This window comes from Phoca vitulina, unplaced genomic scaffold (genome assembly GCF_004348235.1).
Source record: "Phoca vitulina isolate PV1807 unplaced genomic scaffold, GSC_HSeal_1.0 scaffold2, whole genome shotgun sequence".
Lineage (NCBI taxonomy): Eukaryota > Metazoa > Chordata > Mammalia > Carnivora > Phocidae > Phoca > Phoca vitulina.
The window spans coordinates 93,352,296-93,373,576 of NW_022589705.1; the positions used below are offsets into that span (position 1 = coordinate 93,352,296).

The window sequence follows — 21,281 nt, forward strand, 5'->3', positions numbered from 1 at the left end:
AAGAGAGAGCAAGAGAGAGAGACAGAAGAGGGAAGGTGAGAAAGTTCTTTTTTATAGAAAAATACTAGGCAATAAATGTATATAAAATAATAAAATTAGGAAATCGCTATTTTTAAAATCCCAAAGAAACAGCTGATTCGAGCAAGGATCTCCAATGGTCGCTAAAACCACTGAATGAAAGGTTGTTGAGCAATAAGAGAACATGCTCTCAAAGAAGCACTTCTCAGATGACTTATTCGTTACAAAGGAGAATTTTACAGTGGAGAAATCTGGTAGCTACCTGACGAACCAAGTGATCAACTTAACACCACCATTAGGAAGAATCCAACATTTCTCACCTTCTGATGTGATGCAATAATAAGGACATGATATTGCTTATCGAGTATCCTTGCCAAAAATGTTTAATTTCAATCTTATCAAGGGGAAACAATGAGACAAATCTGGTATGTATGATATTCTATAAAATTGACCTGACTGACCTTTTCAAAATAGTCAATGACAAGTAAAACAAGAAAAGGCAAGATGTCTCTTCCTGATGAAGAGACACAGCAGTAAAATGCCCCGCATGAGCCCCTGATTACAGGGTACAGAATAAATTTGGGGACTGGGAAAATTTAAGTATGGACTACGCGTGAGATGATTTTCTGGAATTAGTGTTAATCTCTTAGGTGTGGTTATGTGAGAGAATGCCCTATTTTAGGAGACATACTGGTGTAACTGGGGTTGAAGTGTCATGGTATCTGCAACTTACTTTTTTTTTTTTTAAAGATTTTTTTAGATCCTTTTGTAGTTCATAAGCGTGATGATCGGGTGTTCACGCTGTTGTGTGACGTGCCTCCCTCAAACCTTGTTACAACCTCGGCACATTACCCGTCTGACATGAAAAAAAAACAATAATAAAAGAAATAAAATTTTTTATTTATTCATTTGAGAGAGAGAAAGAGAGACAGAGCGCAAGCAGGGGGAGCGGCAGAGGGAGAAGGAGAAGCAGGCTCCCCGCTCGCTGAGCAGGGAGCCCGACGCAGGGCTCGATCCCAGGACCTGGAGATCATGACCGGAGCTGAAGGCAGACGCTTAACCATCTGAGCCACCCAGGTGCCCCTGCAACTTACTTTTAAAACAGAAAAAAAAGTATGTGTGTAGAAAGAGAGAGAGAGAGAGAGAGAGAGAAAGCAAATGTGGCAAAATGTTAACAACTGAGAAACTGGATAAAAGGTATCTGTTCAGTGCACCATTCAATTCTTCAATAGTTTTGAAATTATTCAAAATAAAAAGATGGCAAAAAAAAAAAAAGAAAGAACACCCCAGGTTGGAAAGAGTATACAGAGACAGGATTTGATCCTATAAGAAATGAACAACTACAGAGGCACTTGGGTGGCGAAGTTGATTGGGCCTCTGACTCTTGGTTTCCACTCAGGTCGTGATCTCGGGGTTGTGAGATCAAACCCCAAGTCGGGCTTGGCACTCAGTGGGGAGTCTGCTTAGGATTCTCTCTCTCCCTCTCCGTCTGCCCCTCCCACAGATGAGCCCACACAGGCGTGCGTACTCTCTCTCTCAATGAATAAATCTTCAAAAAAAAAAAAAAATGACGAAATACCCAAAGTTTCCATGCAAGGAAGAGACAGCTAAAAGCAGAGTTTGAATCTTACCATCCGGTGACAATGCACAGAGGGACCAGAATCTGGTGACAATGGCAGCCCAAGTGCCCTACCCGGCGGCTACCCAGGCCCACGTTAATAAAAGGACTCCATGTTCCATCCATTGCCATAATCTGTCTCGGGCTGAGCCTGATGACACAGAAGCTGTGTCAAACGTTTTTGGCCCAAGAATACATATTGGCCAACATAGGTAAAAAGTTAGGGATCATTATTATTTCTTTCATATTCCTATGCCCTTCATTTCTAAACTGATGCTTTGAAGAGAAGCATTTTACTTCCTGGAGCATATGTATTTAATTAATCCTGTTCTGGAAGGCCCAGCCAAAATAATAACAAAGTCATAGAACACTGGAAAGGGAAAATGTTATTTTCACATAATGTATTACTAAGAAAACCAATAAGAACAATTAGGACTATTAAAAAGAATACAGTAAGATAATTTTTAAAACATAAAAATCTACAGCTTTCCTAAATATCGGCAAAGATTAGAAAATATAATAAAAATAAAGGACCTATAAGTGTAAATGCAAGAACAGTGTCAAACTTCATCAGTGAGGAACGTACTTTACTTGAAAGATAACACCACATTCATGAGTGGAAAACCGCGTATCGCAAAGGTGCCAATTCTCTCCAAAGCCATTTCTACGTTGGATGTAATAATCCAAATTCCAAAAGGATTTAATTTTTGATTGGCATGGGAAGGGGAGGGGTGGGACCAAGGAGGAGAGGAGGAAACGTGATACGGTGATTCTGACATGAGCTTAGAAGTACACAGGGCCACAGCGCGCCTGGGTGGCTCGGTCGGTTAAGCGTCTGCCTTCAGCTCAGGTCATGATCCCAGGGTCCTGGGATCGAGCCCCACATCGGCCTCTCTGCTCAGCGGGGAGCCTGCTTCTCCCCTTCCCTCTGCCTGCCACTCCCCCTGCTTGTGCTCTCTGTCAAATAAATAAATAAAATCTTAAAAAAAAAAAAAAAGTACACAAGGGCCGGAAAAGCCAGGAATATTCTTTAAAAGGACAAAGGAAGAGTACAACTTACGCTACACGGATAAAAAAAATGTAACAAATCTACAATCAAGATACAACAAGCAATACATATATCCAAGAACAAGAACAGAATGTCCTTGATCACACATCAGCATATTTAAGAGTTTCATATATGATAACGGTGGCATGTGACGTAAGCGGGGAAAAGAAATCATTTGAAAAATGGTGCTGGAACAATCGAGTTGGTCACTAGGAAAAAAAAGTTATATCCCCTGTTACTCTACTAAAAACAAATCCAATTCCATACAAGAAAACTAAATCCATAAAAGAAAAGGAGTAGGTGAATGTTTCTTTGCTGTTGAGGTGTGGGTGTGTCTGGGTGGCGGCTTCTAGGCTTGACCAAAAGAAGACACGGAGAAGACGACACACCTGACGACATGGAGCTCACGCCCGGGCTCAAGTGCCCCAATGGCAGCTGCTGATGTGGGAGCCAGCACAGGCTGTCAAAGCGCAGCCCGGCAATGCACAAGGAGACAAAAACAGGCCCATTTCCCTAACCTGGAGTTCCACTCTAAGGTTTTTACTCTAAAAAGGTAATCACAAAAGGAAGAAAATGCCTATTTCTCAAGGATATTAAAAAAGATCTGAAATAATGGTAACAAACAGAAATAATCTAGATGTCCATCTAGGGGACTGGCTAAAAGAAACGACGGTATAGGCTCTCAGCAGAATACCAGGCAGCAATTACAACTGATGACAGGGATCTGTATTTATGAACACGAACTTAGGTCCCAGACATAGCATCAAGTGGGAATCAGGGGGAAGTATCGGAGGAGAAGAAAAACCAGGTGATTTTCTAAATGCCTCTAAGGTGGGACCCAACAGTTCCAACAGAAGCCAAAAGGCAGGGAGCTCTAATCTCAGCTTCTAGATCTGTGGCCCCCCTCGGACCCAAGTCACAGATTCTTCCAGGTGCCTCAGTCTCTCAGTCTATAAAATGGAAATTAAAAAATGTCACTGCCCTTATGAACTCCTCCATTGTCCCCAGGGTGCTCTGAGGATTAATTAGCTGGTATTTGTGAAGTGAGTGGCTGTACTGAGTTACTACAGAAAATTTTCCATTAGGTTCATCAGCTCTTGAAAGTTCTTAAGCAAAACTGAAGTTTTGATGAAATGCCCCAAAGACAAGCAAGACTGATAATAATGAAGCAGGAGAAGAAACACCCGGCAACCTTGTCCCCTCCCCGTCCACGGCAGGCACCGCGGCAGCCCGGGTTTCATCAGCTCTCCCCCAGGATGAGGTCAGCGCACACAGACTGCCTCAGGTCCTCCAAGGGGACGATTATCACACTGTAACCAGTGTCCCCAGGGCTCCTTATTAGTCTAATAGAAACCCTTCATGCTCTCATAGAGACCGGCGGGGACTGTGAGCCTAAAAGGAACACGGTGTACCAGCACCCCCACCCCAAGTCACTGAAGAGCTCATCCCCTAATGAGGGGCACAGGGACAGATGTGCACGGCTCCCCTTTGCCATGTGTCAGCCTATCCTGTGGAATCCAGACTGTAGCTGCCAAGCTCCGGGAGTATCTAGGGAGAAACGGAGCAGCTTCCGGAGGGCCAGAGCATTACCAATGTCACAAACTCCAGCCAGGGGCACAGAGAGACAAAGGTCATGCACTGACGGGGCAGACAGGACACACGGCCAATCCCCGTCGTTCACAGAATTCCCAACGCTGCACGGCGGCACGGGAGGAGGCCGTACTGAGAAGGTGGCCCCTCTCCCTTTTGCCCCGTGCTCTGTGGGGTGTCCAGCCTGGCCTGTGAGCGCCAGCCCTGTAAGTCGGAATGCTTTGTCCTGAGAGTCTGTGCCATGCACATTCTTTAAAATTATTCCGCTTTCTTCCTTCCCTAATTCCTGTGTCTCTCTTTCTCTGTCTGTGTCACCCGGCCTCCTCTCCAGTCTATTCCTGTGTGTCCCAGAGGGGCCAGAGTGAAGCAAGCCCTACGGTTATGATGCAACGCCTGGCCACAGGTGAGACCCGGACTCTTCTGGAAACCTAACGAACGGGCAACAGCAGCTTGTGTTCTTCTTGACAGCACACAGGTGCTGATAAATACCGACCTCCAGGGTACTCTCTGCAAACACAGGCAGCGCGGCCCCTCACCCTCACGGGGGCACACACGCGCACACGCACAGGCACACTCACAACCTCCCCGGCTCTGCTCCCGCACCTCAAAAACAAATTATTTAACTATTCTCTTCCCTGAGGATTAGAGCTGTAATTTCAAACCCACAGCTCCTCAGCTTGTCTCTCACGCATGCAGAACATTCTGATAGGTTAAATGCTGCCATTTAATTACTATAATGAGAGGTGCTTTTTTTGGGTTTCCTCAAACATTGATTTTTCCCTCTCGTTTTACACTGGAAGTCATCTTTAACATGTTTTTCTCCATAATTTTCCCCATCCTCCCTTCTCCCCCCCCCCCCCCCGCCCCACCATGTACACAGGGAGGGAGGAAGGAGAAAGGCTCTTTAGGTCAATGTCTTGAAAAGTTACCAGAGGTAAATGGAAAGCAATACCGCACATCCAAACCATTAATTAACAATCTCTTTTTAATATAACGTTTAAAAATCTTAATCTAAAAAAAGGCAGAAGGAAGAGGCAAAAGTCACCAAAGTGGACTACAGCGGTGACCATCCCAGACAGAAATGGTCAGTGAGAGACCAGAAAGGGCTGGGGGGTGGGGGGGCAGGGAGCCGTCCTGTGGGTGACTCTAATGAGGGGACCAGAGGAGTGATTTCTGGAGATGTCCAGCTTTAAAGCAGCCCCAAATCAAATAAGGAGGCTGTTTTCCATGAAAAGGCTGGACAAAAGCCAACCGAGCAAGATGCCTACAGGGAAGAAACTTGCTTTCACATATACTTTTTTTTAAAAGGTGTGCAACCTATATGCTTTCTAAAACTGCAGATCATAATCCACCACCAAAACAAGTGCATTCTGCCCCAGGAATGGGTCCGGACGGAGCTGCAGGGCAGTCCGAGGCTGAGTGTCTGGGCCTGGGGTGGAGCTGGACCAGCACCAGAGGAGGAGTCTGAGGAAGTGAAATGCTCTTCCCCTTCCCTCCTCCAGGGGACCTGCCCTGAGCTCTGCGACCTCCCAGGGAGTCATCCATCACTAACAACACTAACTAGGTCTCTTTCACTCTCACTCCTGCTGGAGCTGCTGCCTTAGGCTTTCTGCTTTAGCACCACACACTTTCTACCCCTCTGACTCATCGATTCACAAGAGTTAAGGTACTGAGAAGGCCATCTGCTACCAGAAAACCAAGGCACATGCAGGGTCAGGTCGCTGTAACCATCAGGTCGTACACTGTGCAGGGAGGCCCTGACACCCATGGAGACCACATCAGCAGAGCCTACTGGCCGTAAGGAGTGGATCAGTGGAAATACATACAAACATAAATGGACCAAATAAATAAATAAAATAAACGGTCAAACTCAGGGCAGATGGCAGGGGGAGAGAGGAGCTTTCTGGAAGAAGTGTTTCCAGTGGCAACTCAGCATGATCCTGGTCCATTTCCGTGGAACCCTCTTCTTGGAAAGGAGAGGCAGGCTTCACCAGGAAGCAGTGATCACCTTCTCACAGAGAAACCATTTCCAGATAAAATACCACTTGCTTTACAAATGCCATCTTCTCTGTCTTCAGAGAGCTTCAAATTCCAGTGAAACCACTCACCCATGTCTCTCCGCACAGAGAGCACGCCTGACAGTCACCCGTGGAAGCAACATGAAAGCCAGGAGACCCACACCACGCCACTGGTGTCTGATGGTGACACACTGTGGTGCAGCTGCAGTGTGAGCACTAATCACACGGGGGCCTCCTCTGGACCCCATGTTGTCTGACTCCCAGCCCCGCACTCTCTCCACTCTATCCGTTCTCCTCCATCCAGGTCCCCAGGCCAAAAACCTTGACAGTGAGCACAGACACCTCTCTCGCCTTCACTCCTTGCATCACTCAGCCACCAACTCCTGCAGACTCTACTTCCACACCGTCCCTAATCCATCCTCTCCAACCCCACAACAACCGCCCTCGTTCATCCATCATTTCTCACCTGAATTACTCAGTGAACTCCCAGCTGCCCACCCTGCCTTCAGAAAGAGCTTTCTCAAACACAAACAGGATATATGATTCGACATAAAACTCTTCATAGCTTCCCCACTGTCCACATAATAAAACCCAAACCCTTGAGTTAACACACGTGAAGTCTGACCCCTGCCTACCTCTCCAACTTTCCAGCCTGTTTCCTGAACCTCCAGGCCATTCCTGGTCTCAGAGACAATGTTCCCATCCCATCCCTGCATAGATTAAAGTCAGCACCGCTCCCCAAACCCTAAAGACAACGAATCCTCTTGGGAACATCTATAGGGGTAACTCCCCTATAATGACGCCTTTTCTAACCCTTCCACTCTAATCCTCCTCCCCCACCACAGAACTGATCACCCCCTCCCCTGGGCCCCTATACATACACCTATTATAGCCCCTGTAATGTGTTATCACCCATACGACACCTGTTTACATATCATGGAACTTCACTAGACCACTAATATTAAATCTTATTTTTATATTTTCAGTGCTTAGCACAAACGTTGGCCACAGAGGAAATGGGCATTTAATAAATTAGAGAATGGATGGATGGATTTTCCCACTGTATTATACTGTCTCTGTGTATAAAACTGGGAACTAGCAATTCATACAAACACATATATAATAGACATATACCTACCAGTCCACATAAAGGAGAAACAAACTCAGAACAATGATTCTAAGAAGCAGATAATTTAAAAACGCTTGTTTCACCTAAATATGCATTATAACTTCCTGACTGTGTTTGTTGTTAGACTGATATGAAAACTAGTTTCCATCCCGGATCCATCCCTGGGTGGAAAGGGAGCAGAGCTACAGAGAATTAAAAGAACTGATCTAAGATTAAACTTTTGCGATGAATATTCACCAGCGAAAAGCTGAGAACAAACCATACTGTGTGTACTACTCTCAGTTCATCATGAAATGCTTTTAAACAAATACCTACCATTTCCTCAAAACAAACAGAGTAATTATGGTAAGGCCTTGTTAGCGTTCAGCTGTACACGCGATATACAATAACGGCCCTGGAACCACCTCAAAATAATCTCAAAGCCAGATCTGTGTCGCTGGGGCAAGGCTTCCTAGGGCACCAGACTCCAGTGTTCTGTGTAATGCAATGACATCTGAGCTGATGGAGGTGAGCTCTGCTCCGTGGAGGTTCAACTCCTGAGAGTGGATCTTAAAGGTGAGGCACAGCAGCTCAGGAGAAAGTCGATTTAATTTGTTTAACATCATAAAAAGGGACATTTCCACATGGACAGCAAGGACATGAATATCATGTGTGTATGGCAGAATTATAAACGCATTTTTGGCGAAATTCAATAAAGCTGATTCTACTGCATAAGGTCAGCAATTTACTATAAAAAATGATATGATTGCAATTTTTAATATAACCCATGTATTTGCTGCAAGATGCTCTAGAAGATTGTGTAATGTAACCATTCGACCTCTCCAGTGGAGCAGAGATCACCCTATTTACCCTTTATTGTCCTGATAAAAGCCTCCACACAGAACAACAAAGTCAACGGCATTTACGAACACAGCCATCCTCTCAAACCCGAACCTTCCTCTCCTCGAACACAAGAATGAGCTCTCTGGGCAAGAGCCCTCACAGAAGGCAGCAAGAAAATCTCCACGACTAAATAAAACTAAAATTACCTTCATCTTCTATTCCTGATCATAGGAATGTATGTGAAAAGGCATGCATGAAATAAATAACCTCTGTGGTCACTCCGGATTTCATTTCCAGTAACGGGACTCTTTAAGGAGAGCGCCCCAGTCCGCACAAGCAGACGGTGCATTGAAATTCAACGGCTCAGTGATGACAGACACCTGTTCCTCAGACTCAGTGGGCTGCCCAAAGCCCTCATGCTCACATGCACTTTTTTTGAGGAACTAATTCGGGTCACCATGAAGATTAAATGAGTAAATATGTGAGAACGCTTTTTTAAATGTAAAGCAATCCACACAGGCTAGTGGCGATCATACGGTCCGTATCAGATCACCTTGGGCTTGCTTATGAGTCACAGTATCTGTATCACTAGTAGTGTCTACGGTCTCAGCACCAAGTTCTCCAATGGCACGGGCCCTTTGTGTCCCCACTTCGCACACTTAGCATAGTGGTTCAGCAGACCTCACACTAGAAATGCCTGGCGAACAGGGATGAACTTGGTCACTGATGATATGAAAAATTACAGACTGAGGGATATGAAACGCCAACGGAACTTTTATTTTCAACGGCATCTCTAGATGGAAGCTGGTAAGATGTCACTCTCCTTTTCACTCATGACTACTATGGGTTCTTGGATCAAATCAGGCTCGTTTTCTGCCTTGAGTCTTTGAGATGGCTGTTGCTCGGCCAACACTCTTGTTCTTTGCATCCTGGTTTCAGTAACCCTCCCGAAGCAAACCTCCCCACCCTCCTGCCTCCACCCTCCCAATACCCTCTATCAGAGCACCTTTGCTTAACTGCGACAATTCTGCACATTTCGCATTTCTGTACCCCCCTCCCCCGGCCCAGAATGCTGCATTTTATTAGCCCTGATATTCTTGGTCCTAGGGCCAGCACAGTGCCTTGTAAAAAAATATGCTCAATAAATACTTGCTGGATGAATGCATGAATGAATGGTAAAAACCTTTCAAGATCAGGTATTCAGGTCTTGCACACAACGGCACTATTTTCTGTTCTATTTTAGTACTTAGTCTGCTCTTTTCAGTACTGCTTCACGGAGAGGCTCTGACTAAAAAAAATGTAAGTAAATATCAGAATTGGACTCAAAAGAGGTCATCATGAATCTCCGTATTTATTCTCTTTCAATTACATTCTGTACAAATTAGCTCCGTTTGTAAGTTAAACCGATTTTTCTAACAGCCTCTTCTTCAAACTCAACCTGTGTTCTTTCGGCCAAGACCCCAAATTTTGCAATTAGAATAATTTAATTGACAATTCTGTTTGTGACTCGCAAAGCAGGAGAGGGTATGGCTTTGTTCTTTAGCTTCATAGGTTTACCCCTGTCAGTGGTAAAATATTTTTCTTGTCAGCTGAGAGTACAGATCCAGCTTGAAGCCAAAAACAGAGTGGACGAGAGTCCCGTTCGTCTGCACTTTTAGATTTCACTGACAAGATGACATTTGTGTGGTTGTGATATTTAATTTATCACAGAGGGTCATGATTTCTTCCCCTGAAATGCCATGATAAGGTAAACTTCAACTTTATGAATGAAAGCCTTTGCGATCATTTAACAAACTGAAAATCTACACAAAATTTAAAGACCACCGTCTTACTACAGACAATCTCCTCAACAATCTAATTACAGAAAGATTGCTCGAAAGGGCTTTAAAACTAAAAAGAATAATTAACAGTAAGAGACTGGGGCATTCACAAGTCTTCTGTCTGATGAAAGGGGCGACATCTGAGAAGACTAGCTCCTACCGGATGGTTTAGAAACCAGACACAGGCCTGTGGAAAGTTGGAAGGGAAAAAGTAGTCGAGTTGTTCAATTTAAATAGGAGCCTGCTTGCCCCATCACGCCACTGCCTGAGGACCGTTAGGAGTGACCTCTACTTACTATCACAAACAGAAAGAAGATAAAGCTGTCGACTGACCAACTAGCAAGACTACAACAAAAAGTAAATTTAAAATAAAAGCACACTAACTCATGCTTTGCAAATACAGACACTCATGCACACACACACATAGCAGGAGAGGCTCAAAAATATTAATATAATAATGGATTGGTACATGAATGAATACTATTCAAAGTTACTTTAAAATTTTTCTAACTATAGTCCAATCAACATAAAATATTGCAAAGCAGAGATTGCCTAACGTCATACCTTAGGTTAAGTTTCGGAAGTCCCTACTTCCAACATTTTCCAGACAAACCCACATATCATGTAGTCCCTTTGGTGAAAACTCGCTTGCCCACTCTTAGCAGCTAAATCTCATTACGACTCCCATCCCTAAGTGAGCCAGAAAGGACTGACAAGTATTCTTACAACCAGCTCAGAAAGCCAGTGCCGATAAAGAACACGTCCATATTTATCTCTTGGACAAACTGAAGATACATTACCACAAAGCTTTTGTTAACAATCAAAGGTCCAGCTCTTCTCAAAAACAACAAAAATAGTTGACTAAAAGCAATATCCCCCCTTCACATATACATACAATTTGCTCTTCGTTGAATGAAATACTTTAGATTTACAACTAAACCACTGCCACCTGCCTAAAGACTGAAAACATGAACTCTCTTTCAGCGGACTTTTTTTATTAGCGTGTTTTGGAGCCAAATGAATGCCTCCCTCATTTTGTGGACCGTTTATCTAAATGGCTTGAAAAATCCCGAGTTAAGCCTTCAGTAAGAAAGAGGCTTATGATAAAGAGGTGCTTAGACGCTGTTTGGGGGCAAATATGTTGTAAGTGTGAATCTTTTTTCTTCTATGGGCTCCTCCGATGGCACTCGGCATCCATTCCCACCTCTTCCTAGTGTGCCTTCCTCTGTTAGAGAAGCCGGATGCTAAAAGTTACCCTTCCCAGACTCCTCGGCAGCGAGAGTTCTGGATGGGAGTTAGAAGCACGCACAGGTGATCTGAAAAGTGGAAACAAGGTAAAAGATGTGTACCTGCTGCTTTTGACTGTGGCGAGCATGGGCCAATCAGCAAGCCGGAGACCGGAAATACCTAGGTTCCCTATCGCAGTGCCCAATCTCTAGCCCTCGCTTCACGGGGGTCAAGGGACAGTTTTACAGAGGTAGAAGCCAAGTTCATATGCCAATGTCCTGTCGCTGTTTTTACGGATGTAGAACACACAGCAGTGGTGGCAGTGGCAACTTCCTGATCCTGAGTCACAGCTACGAGGGTGTGCTCTTGACCTCGAATGTTCCGGTGGCAGCCTCCCGATTCCCCGCTTTCCTGACTGGACTGGAGGGCGGAGCGGCACCCCTGGCAAGTCACTCCTTCCATGCTCTGAAAGTCTTTCCTGGAGGCCTGGACTTGATTCCACTCCTCTGGCCCCTTCTACAGGGAGCAAGCCCCTAACTGCCTATATTAAATCCCTCTCTGCTCAAAATTCCTAGAGGTTCTCGTGACGTGAATTTTTATGATACCAACACATCTGTCTTTTTAACATAACATTACAGCAAACTGACTACAGCCCATTAAGAGTACACGTTCTAAGAAGATATACTCTGTCATATCATGGTCATTGTCAACTAAGCCCTTATTTTCAGTGCCAGGCACTCTGCTAAGAGCTTTTCACCTTACTTTCATTTAATCCTTACAAGAATCTTTTGTAGTAAATGCTACCATTAACCCCATTTTACAGATAGATAAACCACAGCACAGCGAGGGTAAGTATTTTATCCAGGGCCACACAGCTAGAAAGTGGTGACGCTAGCATTTCAACCCAGACAGTCTGTGCACTATTACCTCCCACGCTGGAGTACTCCAAACGTGACCTATTATTTAGTCTCTTAACAATGCTGCCAAAGCCACGTGGTTTTACTACTGGAAAGACATTATAAATATGACACCTGCATCTTGCTCTTCTCCAGGCTCCAAACCTACACACTCCTACATGACTGGGGAGAACATAAAATGGCACAACCACTTTCGAAAACAGTTTGGAAATTTGTTCAAGAGTTAAACATACACCTACCACATGATCCGGACATTCTACCCCTCAGTACCTGCTCAAGAGAAAAAGAATTATATGTCCCTACAAAGATTTATACACAAATATTCATAGCAGCTTTATTTTTAATAGCTAAAAACCAGAAACTCAAATAATCATCAACAGGTGAATGGATAAACAAGTTGTATTATATCCAAACAATGGAATACTATTCAGCAATGAAAAGGAATGAACCGCTAATACACGTAACAACGTAGACAACTCTCAGAATATTTATGCTGTGTGAAAAAAGCCAGACCAAAACGTATACACACTGTACGATCCCATTTATATAAAATTCTGGAAAATGCAAATTAATCTGTATGAAAGAAAGCAGACTGGTGCTAGCATGGGAACCAGAGTGTGGCAGGAGGAAGAAGGCAGGAGGAAACATTTGGGGGTGATCAGAGTGCTCACTATCTTGACTACAGTGATGGTTTCACAGGTATACACATGTCAAAATTTTAAATGTTGCACAATTTAAATATATATAGTTTATTGTACGTCAGTTATACCTCTATAAAGCTGCTTAACATACCAAAACCCCACCCTAAGAGTCACCTTCAGTCCTGTCTCCTTCACCTCACACACCCAACCTCCTCCTGAGAATGGCTTACTCTTTTTCCTACAATGTCTGTGGCTCTGTCCTTCCTTCCCAGAAAGTATGTGGTAACGTTCAAAGAACTCTAGTCAGAAGACTTGGTCCTACGTCTACTTCTGCCACATATTTGCACTACTTAATCTTTCTGAGCCTCTGTGTCCTCATCTATAAAATGGGAGATTCGCTAAATCACGTGTTCATTCATTCAACAAACGTTCATTAACTTGCCTACTAAAAGACCATAGTGAAGAAGAAATTAATCTGTGTTTTGTAAACCATAAAATTTCTACATAAATATGCTGGCATTTTTTTAAAAAGATTTTATTTATTTGAGAGAGCATGAGCAGGGGAGGCGCTGCAGAGGGAGAAGCAGACTCTCCACTGAGCAGAGAGGCCGACCCAGGGCTCGATCCCAGGACCCTGGGATCATGACCTGAGCCAAAGGCAGACACTTAACTGACTGAGCCACCCGGGCGCCCCTATGCCGGCATTTTTACTTCCATCTTTGCTGCCCACCTTCCCAGTCCAGACCCTCCCCACTTGACAATGGACTTGGCAGTGCCCTTCTTTGTGGCTGGTTCTACCACCGCCGGGCCTACTCAGTTTAAATACAGAGCCCAGAGTTAACTTCCTCGATAGCATTGTGACAGAGTTTCAACTGATTCAAATAATGCTGTCAACCATGATTTATAATATTGAGTCCTAAGGCTGGCTCCTTCCTCGCTGCCCATCTCACCAACCTCATTTCTCTTCTCTACAGAGCCCATGGGCCAATCCAGCTAACAGCACAGAAGCCTCCGCATGAGCCTCCCTCACTAACACTGTCTTCCCCACTCTTCTCTGACCATCTACACCCACTGCCTCCCTCGTCTATGTTAAGGAGCTCTGCTGACCTAAGTAACTGGAAAGGAGCATTGTCACTGGCTACTGTAAGGCTAAAGACACAAAGAGCTGCATACAACACTGCACTCCAGCTGGTGATGGCGGACAGGCTAGCAGTTCTGAAACTACCTTACGTGTGCGCCAGAGATGAATAGGTATGTGCAGTGTTGACTCAAGAAAAACCGAACTCTTCTGCAACTTGTCCTGGTAAGCACCTTCTATTTCTAGTTTGCCCAGGCCCTCCTTCAGTAGCCTCTCACTGGGGCTGGCTCTGCCGGGTATGGAGGAAGCTGGGAAGAGCGAGGCACAGTCTCTACCGTCGAGGGACTCACAGCCCAGTGCGCTTTACACTCCAGTCTCTCCTGGTCGGACAGGGCCAACTTCTAACTGAGACACTGCCGCCCTTGTGGGTATGCGTAGACGCTGCTCAAAGGCACTTCGCCCCCATCCCTGCCTCCTTCTAATGAGCCTCTTGCATTGTGAAAGACAGGTGCTTCATTTTTCTCTCAGGAAGTGCCTAACGTGATAATACTCTGCCCGCAACAGGTACTGAATAAAGACCGACCACCTAACCAACGGCCGAGGACCCATAAAATGTCCAATAACGACAAAAGAAAACTAAGCCATGTGTTTCATTTGGAACAGATTGCGACCAAGTTTCTGAAGATTTCCATTTATTTGAATGCTTTTTTACATCAAAAATTAAACTTATGAGCCCATATCCCTTCAAAAATGAGCTGAAAAAGGATTCTTTTAGAAAGCATCTTTCCTGTAACCAATGACCAGAATGTCCCCTCAGAATCCAAATCTGTGCTAAGCGTGACAACTTGTTATGCAGCCTTTTTTCTTTTTTTTTTTAAGATTTTATTTATTTATTCATGAGAGACAAGGAGAGAGAGAGAGAGAGAGAGAGAGAGAGAGAGAGGCAGAGGCAGAGGGAGAAGCAGGCCCCTCGCTGAGCAGGGAGCCCGATGTGGGACTGGATCCCAGGACCCCGGGATCATGACCTGAGCCGAAAGGAGATGCTTAACCATCTGAGCCACCCAGTCGTCCCGCAGCCTTTTTTCTCTTATTAATTTCTTCTTACCTACAGTCATGTTTATATTAGAAAAGTTTTATATTCTTTCGATATTCTTTATATTCAAAGTCTCACGAAATTTTAAGAAAAAACATACCCTAGCCTACTCACATATGCAAAACGCTTTTACTTTAGCATAGTGCCAAACCAACACAGCATCAACAATGTCTGCAAAAGAATATTCACTGGGGCGTCGTTTGAAACCTCAGAAGGCAGGAACCAATCTAAATGTCCACTAACTTGGGACTGGTTAAAAAAAATTCTGATACACGCTCATCCTGGAGTACTACACAGCCACTGAGAAGAATGAATCCAATCTGTAGGTGCTGATGTGGAATGAATGCCCAAATGTAATGTCAAGTGTAAAGGTGAAGTGTAAAATACGCTACTACTGCATTTAAGAAGTGTTTGTCCTTCTCTGGGAGGAGTAATAAATATTAACATGCTTTTATATGGATAGATGATCTTGGGAATGATACCTAAGAAACTGAATAAACAGAAGCATCCTCTGGAAAAGAGAATGGAGGCGACAGGAATAAGAGACAAAAGGAAGACTAATTTTTCACTGTATATCGTTCTTTATGGTTTGAATTTTTGAAGCCACATACACAGCTTACCTTTCCAAAAAATTTTAAAAAAAAGAAAGAAAAAAAAACTTCAAAAATACTACCACCGTACATGACGACGTCACTGTGCTTTTCTTTGTAGCGTTGTCATAGGCACACAAGGTAAAGAAAAGAGGAATCACTCTTCACTTTCAGGAAAAACCTCAAAGCAACTGGGTAAATCCAAAACAGTTTTGTCCCCCCCACCCCGCCCCGCCCCAAGCTCCTCTGGGCCACGCCCCGCCGTGGTAGGGTGAAGTGTAGGAACCCATATGACTCAGCCTTCTTGGGGGAGCAAGTGCCACCAGCTCCCCCTCTGAACGAGGAGGCCATGGCGTCCCCATTTCCACGGCCTTCAGCCGGCCCAGCTGCTGCAGCTCTCATCCTAGATGCTGAAAAAATCTCTGGAGTTCAAGACAAGTTTGGATAACAAGGGGAGCAGGAAAATTGATGGGGGGAACACCAGTCAGTGTGATGAATAGGCTGGTCCAGAACAGCAGGTGACGGATATGCAGATGCAAGACTGGCAGGGAAGGAAGATGGTCCGTTCACAACAGATGGATGGAGGTGCTCAATCATCCTCAGGAACGAGCCCGAGGCTGCCACACACAGCCCTGTCTGCTCCGCCACGGCAGCTCCTCACTCACCTTCAGGGCACGGCCCCAGCCCCGAGGCGCTCTGCACGGGACCCACACCAGGGCGGGGTCTGCGGGACTGACGGCAGGCAGTGTTTGAGGAAATGCCACCGGACTGCAGGCGGGACTCTCGGGGACTGACTGCTGGTGAACTTCTTCCTGAGCTTCCAAAAACACACCCATTTTGTCTCTCTGGATAGCTCATACTCTGGGCTATGGCTTGCCTTGCTAGGGTGACCTGTTTGCCCAGACCTAAGGGACACAGGAATTCTAGGACATAGGAATTCCAGTGTTAAAGCCAGGACAGTGTGGGGCAAACCGGAACCAGCGGCCACCCTACTTACCAGCCACTGTCCTCTCCTTTTTCTTTCCCTCTTCATCATCGGTGAAAGAGAACCTAGACCACCTAATTCAGTTCAACCTCATGACTGAGGAGAACTCCTCAGGTCGGGTATTTTGTTTCTTCCAGTCATCTAAGACTAACAGAGAGGTAAGACAGTAAGAAAAATCACCCACCCCCCATCTTTGCCCAGACGGGGAGCATCTTTTTAAAACGTCCATGTTAGGGGGGACCCAGCGGGCTCAGTCGCTGGAGCGTGACTCTTGATCTCGGGGTCGTGGGTTCAAGCCCCACATTGGGAGTAGAGATTACTTTAAAAAAATAAAGAAATAAAATAAAACATCCATGACAGAGAAGGCACAATTATTCCAGCAAATGCAGGAATGAATCTAAATCTCGATGCCACAATCCACGTCTCATTAACAAAGAAATCAGAAGGGCCAGACAGCCCCTCCAGAGCCAGTACCCTTCCTTCCAGCTCAGCCACAGAGGAGTTTCTGAGGGTGAGGAAATGGGCCACAGCCAAGCATGGGGTCTCCCTTCCCTGCCCCCTCCAAGCTCTCTGCTGGACCCAAGCTCTAGAAAAAAACAGCATTATAAAAATACTTCTGGCTTCACTAAGACACATTAAAGAATTAATTATAAAGTAAAGCTGAAGGAGAAAATTAATTTTAGAAACATATGAGGTTACAATTTTTTTTTCCTGGAGATGGGGGAGGAAACACAGTTATTTTCGTTCTCATCCTGGGGGCACAAGCTGGGAGCTGTCCAGTCGATAACCTGGCCATCAGAACAAGGTTTGTAATTAAAAGGTCAGTGACCTGGAAAGCCAGGGCCCCACTCCCAGAGCTTCTCAGTAATGACGGAGCTATTAAATTAAGACTGTTATGAAATCAATGCTAAAAAAGCTTTCATGGTAACGAGATTCCATTCAAGGACATGCAAACTACCTCATGAAATGGACGTAAATGATAAAAAAGAAAAGTAATAAAAGAGAGTTAAATTGAAATCTGCGTAAGAATTTACTCCCCCTTGAAATACTCCAGCAAGAGCAGCCCTTCACCTCTACCCCACTACCAAGGTTGAGACCATCAGGTTTCTTCCTCAAGTTCATTTCCAGCAAGGAGGCTGCTTTGCTACCCGGGGTTCCGCTTCCAGGAACGTAAGAAAGATAAGATCTTGTTTCACCTTTTAGAATGAGAAAGGATGGTGGTGTGTCTCATTTGTTTAGTTTTCCTTTCCCCCCGGACTATTTATTAGATGAGCGAGAACACAGCCCTTTACTTACACACTTGAGAAAGGCACAATAAGCAAAGTCTCAGCCAACACCACCCAGGCCCCATTACGCAGGATTATACAGAGAAGTGTGTGAAGCTCATCGTTTTTCTAGAAGCCTGCTTTGCAACAGATAGATTAGGAGTAAGCTAACAGACAACGCTATCTTCCCCCCACCTCACCTACCCCACCCCCCAAAGAAGAGGCATCACTTTTACCCACCTTACACTCACCCTGCCAACATGTTTGGAAGCAGCCTGCCTCCTACACTTTGTGGTTGGATAGGGTGTCAAATAAACATAAGCCTATTGACAACGCTGTCCAAGCCTCTAACTTTCTGGACCGATTCTATTGCTGTTTTTAAGCTACTCTAACCTCCTGGACTGCAGCCCACTTAAAGCCCAGACATGATGCCTGCCTGGTGAGAACCTATGCAGTCCAGTTCCAGGAGGGCTTAAACCCCACACATAGTCCAGTGACGCTCATGTGCGGCTGACTACGCGGCTGATGTACCATCTGCAGAATCAAGTAGTTGGAAGGAAAACAAAAACGTTTATTCTAATACTCCAAAGGTGAACAGCTGCTTTTCTCTTCCATCCAAAAAATTCCCGATAAAAGAAAGAAATGTCGTAAATTACATAAAATGGCAGTACAAACTTCAAGGAAAATGATAAATGATTCCAATAACTTCATGTTTCTCATTAATGACTTCATATTCAGACTTTAAAGCATCCAAAAGAGAACTCAAAACACAAAAAACAAAAACAAGAAAACCACAAACACAGAAGACCTTTGCAAACCAAAGCTCTTGCATGTCCATCCCATCCACTCCCCACTAGCCTGCCTCCGGTCCCCTCGGTGCCCCGAATCAGAGAGCACAACATTTAACGTGTCAGTAACGGAGGCAGGCTGTAGCCCTGCTCCGGGCTGTGGTTTCACATTAAAACAAACTCAGCTGATGTGCCTAAAGTAACCCTCATTTTCCACTGAACTGACATGCACTACAGGGACCTCAATTTCTATATTAAATATTAAATAATATTAAAAGAAAAACAAAATTGGATTTGCCTTTTCAGGAAAGAGATGTTTATTAAAAAAAAGAAAGTCAAGATTATAATTCAAGGCAGTGCTCCATTGCAATTCCCTGAAGTGATATTTGCTAGGAAAAGCCAAGACTACAGTAGCTGCAAGCTCGCCCAAAGCCAGCGCTCCAAACCCACCCCTGCAACGAGTCCTGCTGGGGGGGGGAGGCGTGCGGAGGATGCCAGAACCTTGGTCCCTCCCCTCAGGACACCCTCCCCGCCCCCACAGACCAGCCCACCAACTCTCTTTCCTTCCCAAGTACAGTCAGGGACAGGGGAGACTGGCTCCTTCGCAAAATCCCCTCCTCCCTCACCCCATCGGAGCCGGTGCCAAGCTCCGCGGACCAGGTACACCTGACCCAAGGAAAAACCGGAAATTTAAAAAGTGAAGTGTAAATCCACGAAGGGGCGCTTCTTCCCCAGATGCCAATCAAACCATGGAATCCTCTGCCCAGAAAAGGTCCTGCCAGAACTTACCCTATTGGGACTCAACTCGGAAACAGATAATTACTGACTGAAGCAGCATTTTACAGGATAATGGAGATGGGTGATTACGGCCAGTGATTCTGGACTGAGGCTCAGGGTAGACTCCTGTGGCTCTCTTTAGAGGAAGAAGGGTAGGAGGCCTCTCCGGGTTCCTGCTGCCTGAAATTCTAAAAACTCTCATCCACATTAGGGGTCAAGGAGGAACTGTGCCCACTCCACACTGACAAATACTCATCTCCCTCTCAGAGAGGCGTGCTCCAGTCGCCCTGTCTAGGTGTGCAAGCCGTTCCCACCCCAGCGCTGGTGCTCCTCAACCCCGGGCGCGTGGCATTATTTTTCTCCGTGGCACTTGTCACTCGACATACAATGGATCTCGTTTTCTCATTGGTTAATTGTCTGTCTTTCCCCCTTAGAATGTCAGCCCAGTGAGGGCAGGGATGCTGTCTGCCCTCTTCTCTGCTGAGTCCCTGGGGCCCAGAACGGGGCGTGTGCAGGGCAAACACTCTCCGATGGATTAACTAATCGACTGGTTTTGTTTTGCGTTATATTTAAAGGAGCAACAAATAATAATTGCACAAAACAGTTTCCTCTCCACAGTAATTATTAGCCAACTAACTCAAAAGAAGTATTATTTGGTCCAGAGTTTCTCTCTCTCTCTTTTTCCTCTCCCTCTCCCAGTCAGGGATTTATTAAAATTAAACAGATTAGATGGAGCTCCTGATACTAAAACTGCTCAGCAAAGCCTGCGGTGGGGAAGTGCCGAGCAAACACCAGAGACATTTGTCTCTAAATTGCTCTAAATACCTTCTGCAAATGAAATTCTAACCCAGCTGCGTTTGAGAGAAAATGAGGAATAACTGGTCATTGTCAGTGGAAGAGAAGATCAGGCAGTTATAATACCGCACAATATACTGGGGCAGAGGATCTCTCGGCAACCATAGATTTTGTCTCAGGTTACCCCGGGTAATCAGCACAGCTTTTAGGCTCAGCTTTCCCCGGCTTCGATGCTTTGATGAGAGAGCTGAAATCCCCAAGCTTTTATGATTAATTACTCCCCATAGGTACACATATTTCAAGGAAAAACTCTTTTATGGCATGATGGTTGCGGAGTGGAGAGGCCGGCCAACGCACTCCAAATTGTAATAACCACCTACGGATGGGGGGTGAGCACGATGCCGCCAGCAAATGCACAGTGCCCCTCACCAACTCCGTCACAGGGGCCAGCCCTGAGGCTGCCTCTAAACAGATGCCTACGAATGGAGAGCTTCAGGCTCATTCTGCCCCAGTGCCAAGGGTGCAGGCCTGGGACACGGTCCCACAAGCATCTCTGTGGTGGGACGCCAGGGAGCAGATGGAGGAAACACCACCAAACCACTCCGTCTTCTATTTCCAGCCACAGATGACTTAAAGCTCACAACCTCAAATTCTGAAGCTGACATTCCAGCTCCTGAAGGAAAAGGAGTTTTGTTTAGGGGCGGGGGGGGGGGGGGCGGAGCGCGGCAGCAGAGAGGAGGAAGAAAACTCACTCCCCCCACCATGGTGTATAAGGGCCTCCACACAACTTTCCAGCTTTCTAGAAAATTAGATGTTCAAAGAGTGAAAAGTCAGATTCCTTTTTTTGTTTGTTTTGGGGTTTGTTCTGTATTTTACAGAACAAGAAAAATATCCTAAATTGCAACAGAGCCAGAAGAGATTCTTTCTGCTTTGGACAATATTGAATTTGTCAAGATCCATTTAATCCCTGCTTACAGAAATACCATAAAACCAGTAATTTACCACTTCAATCCGTAAATCAGACTGACCCCAAGCTTGACCTTAACCTGACCTTGTTTAGTC

The 21,281-nt window shown here is 45.2% G+C and overlaps 1 protein-coding gene and 1 non-coding gene across 2 annotated transcripts in view; one reads left to right on the plus strand and one right to left on the minus strand.

Annotated features, from left to right (window-relative positions):
- Positions 1-21,281, minus strand: part of PEX14 (peroxisomal biogenesis factor 14) — a 135,248-nt gene that overhangs the window by 62,321 nt on the left and 51,646 nt on the right. The gene's annotated exons all lie outside the window — the stretch shown is intronic.
- Positions 779-880, plus strand: LOC116627150. The gene has a single exon (XR_004298437.1). It is a non-coding gene; the product is annotated as a small nucleolar RNA U13 (small nucleolar RNA).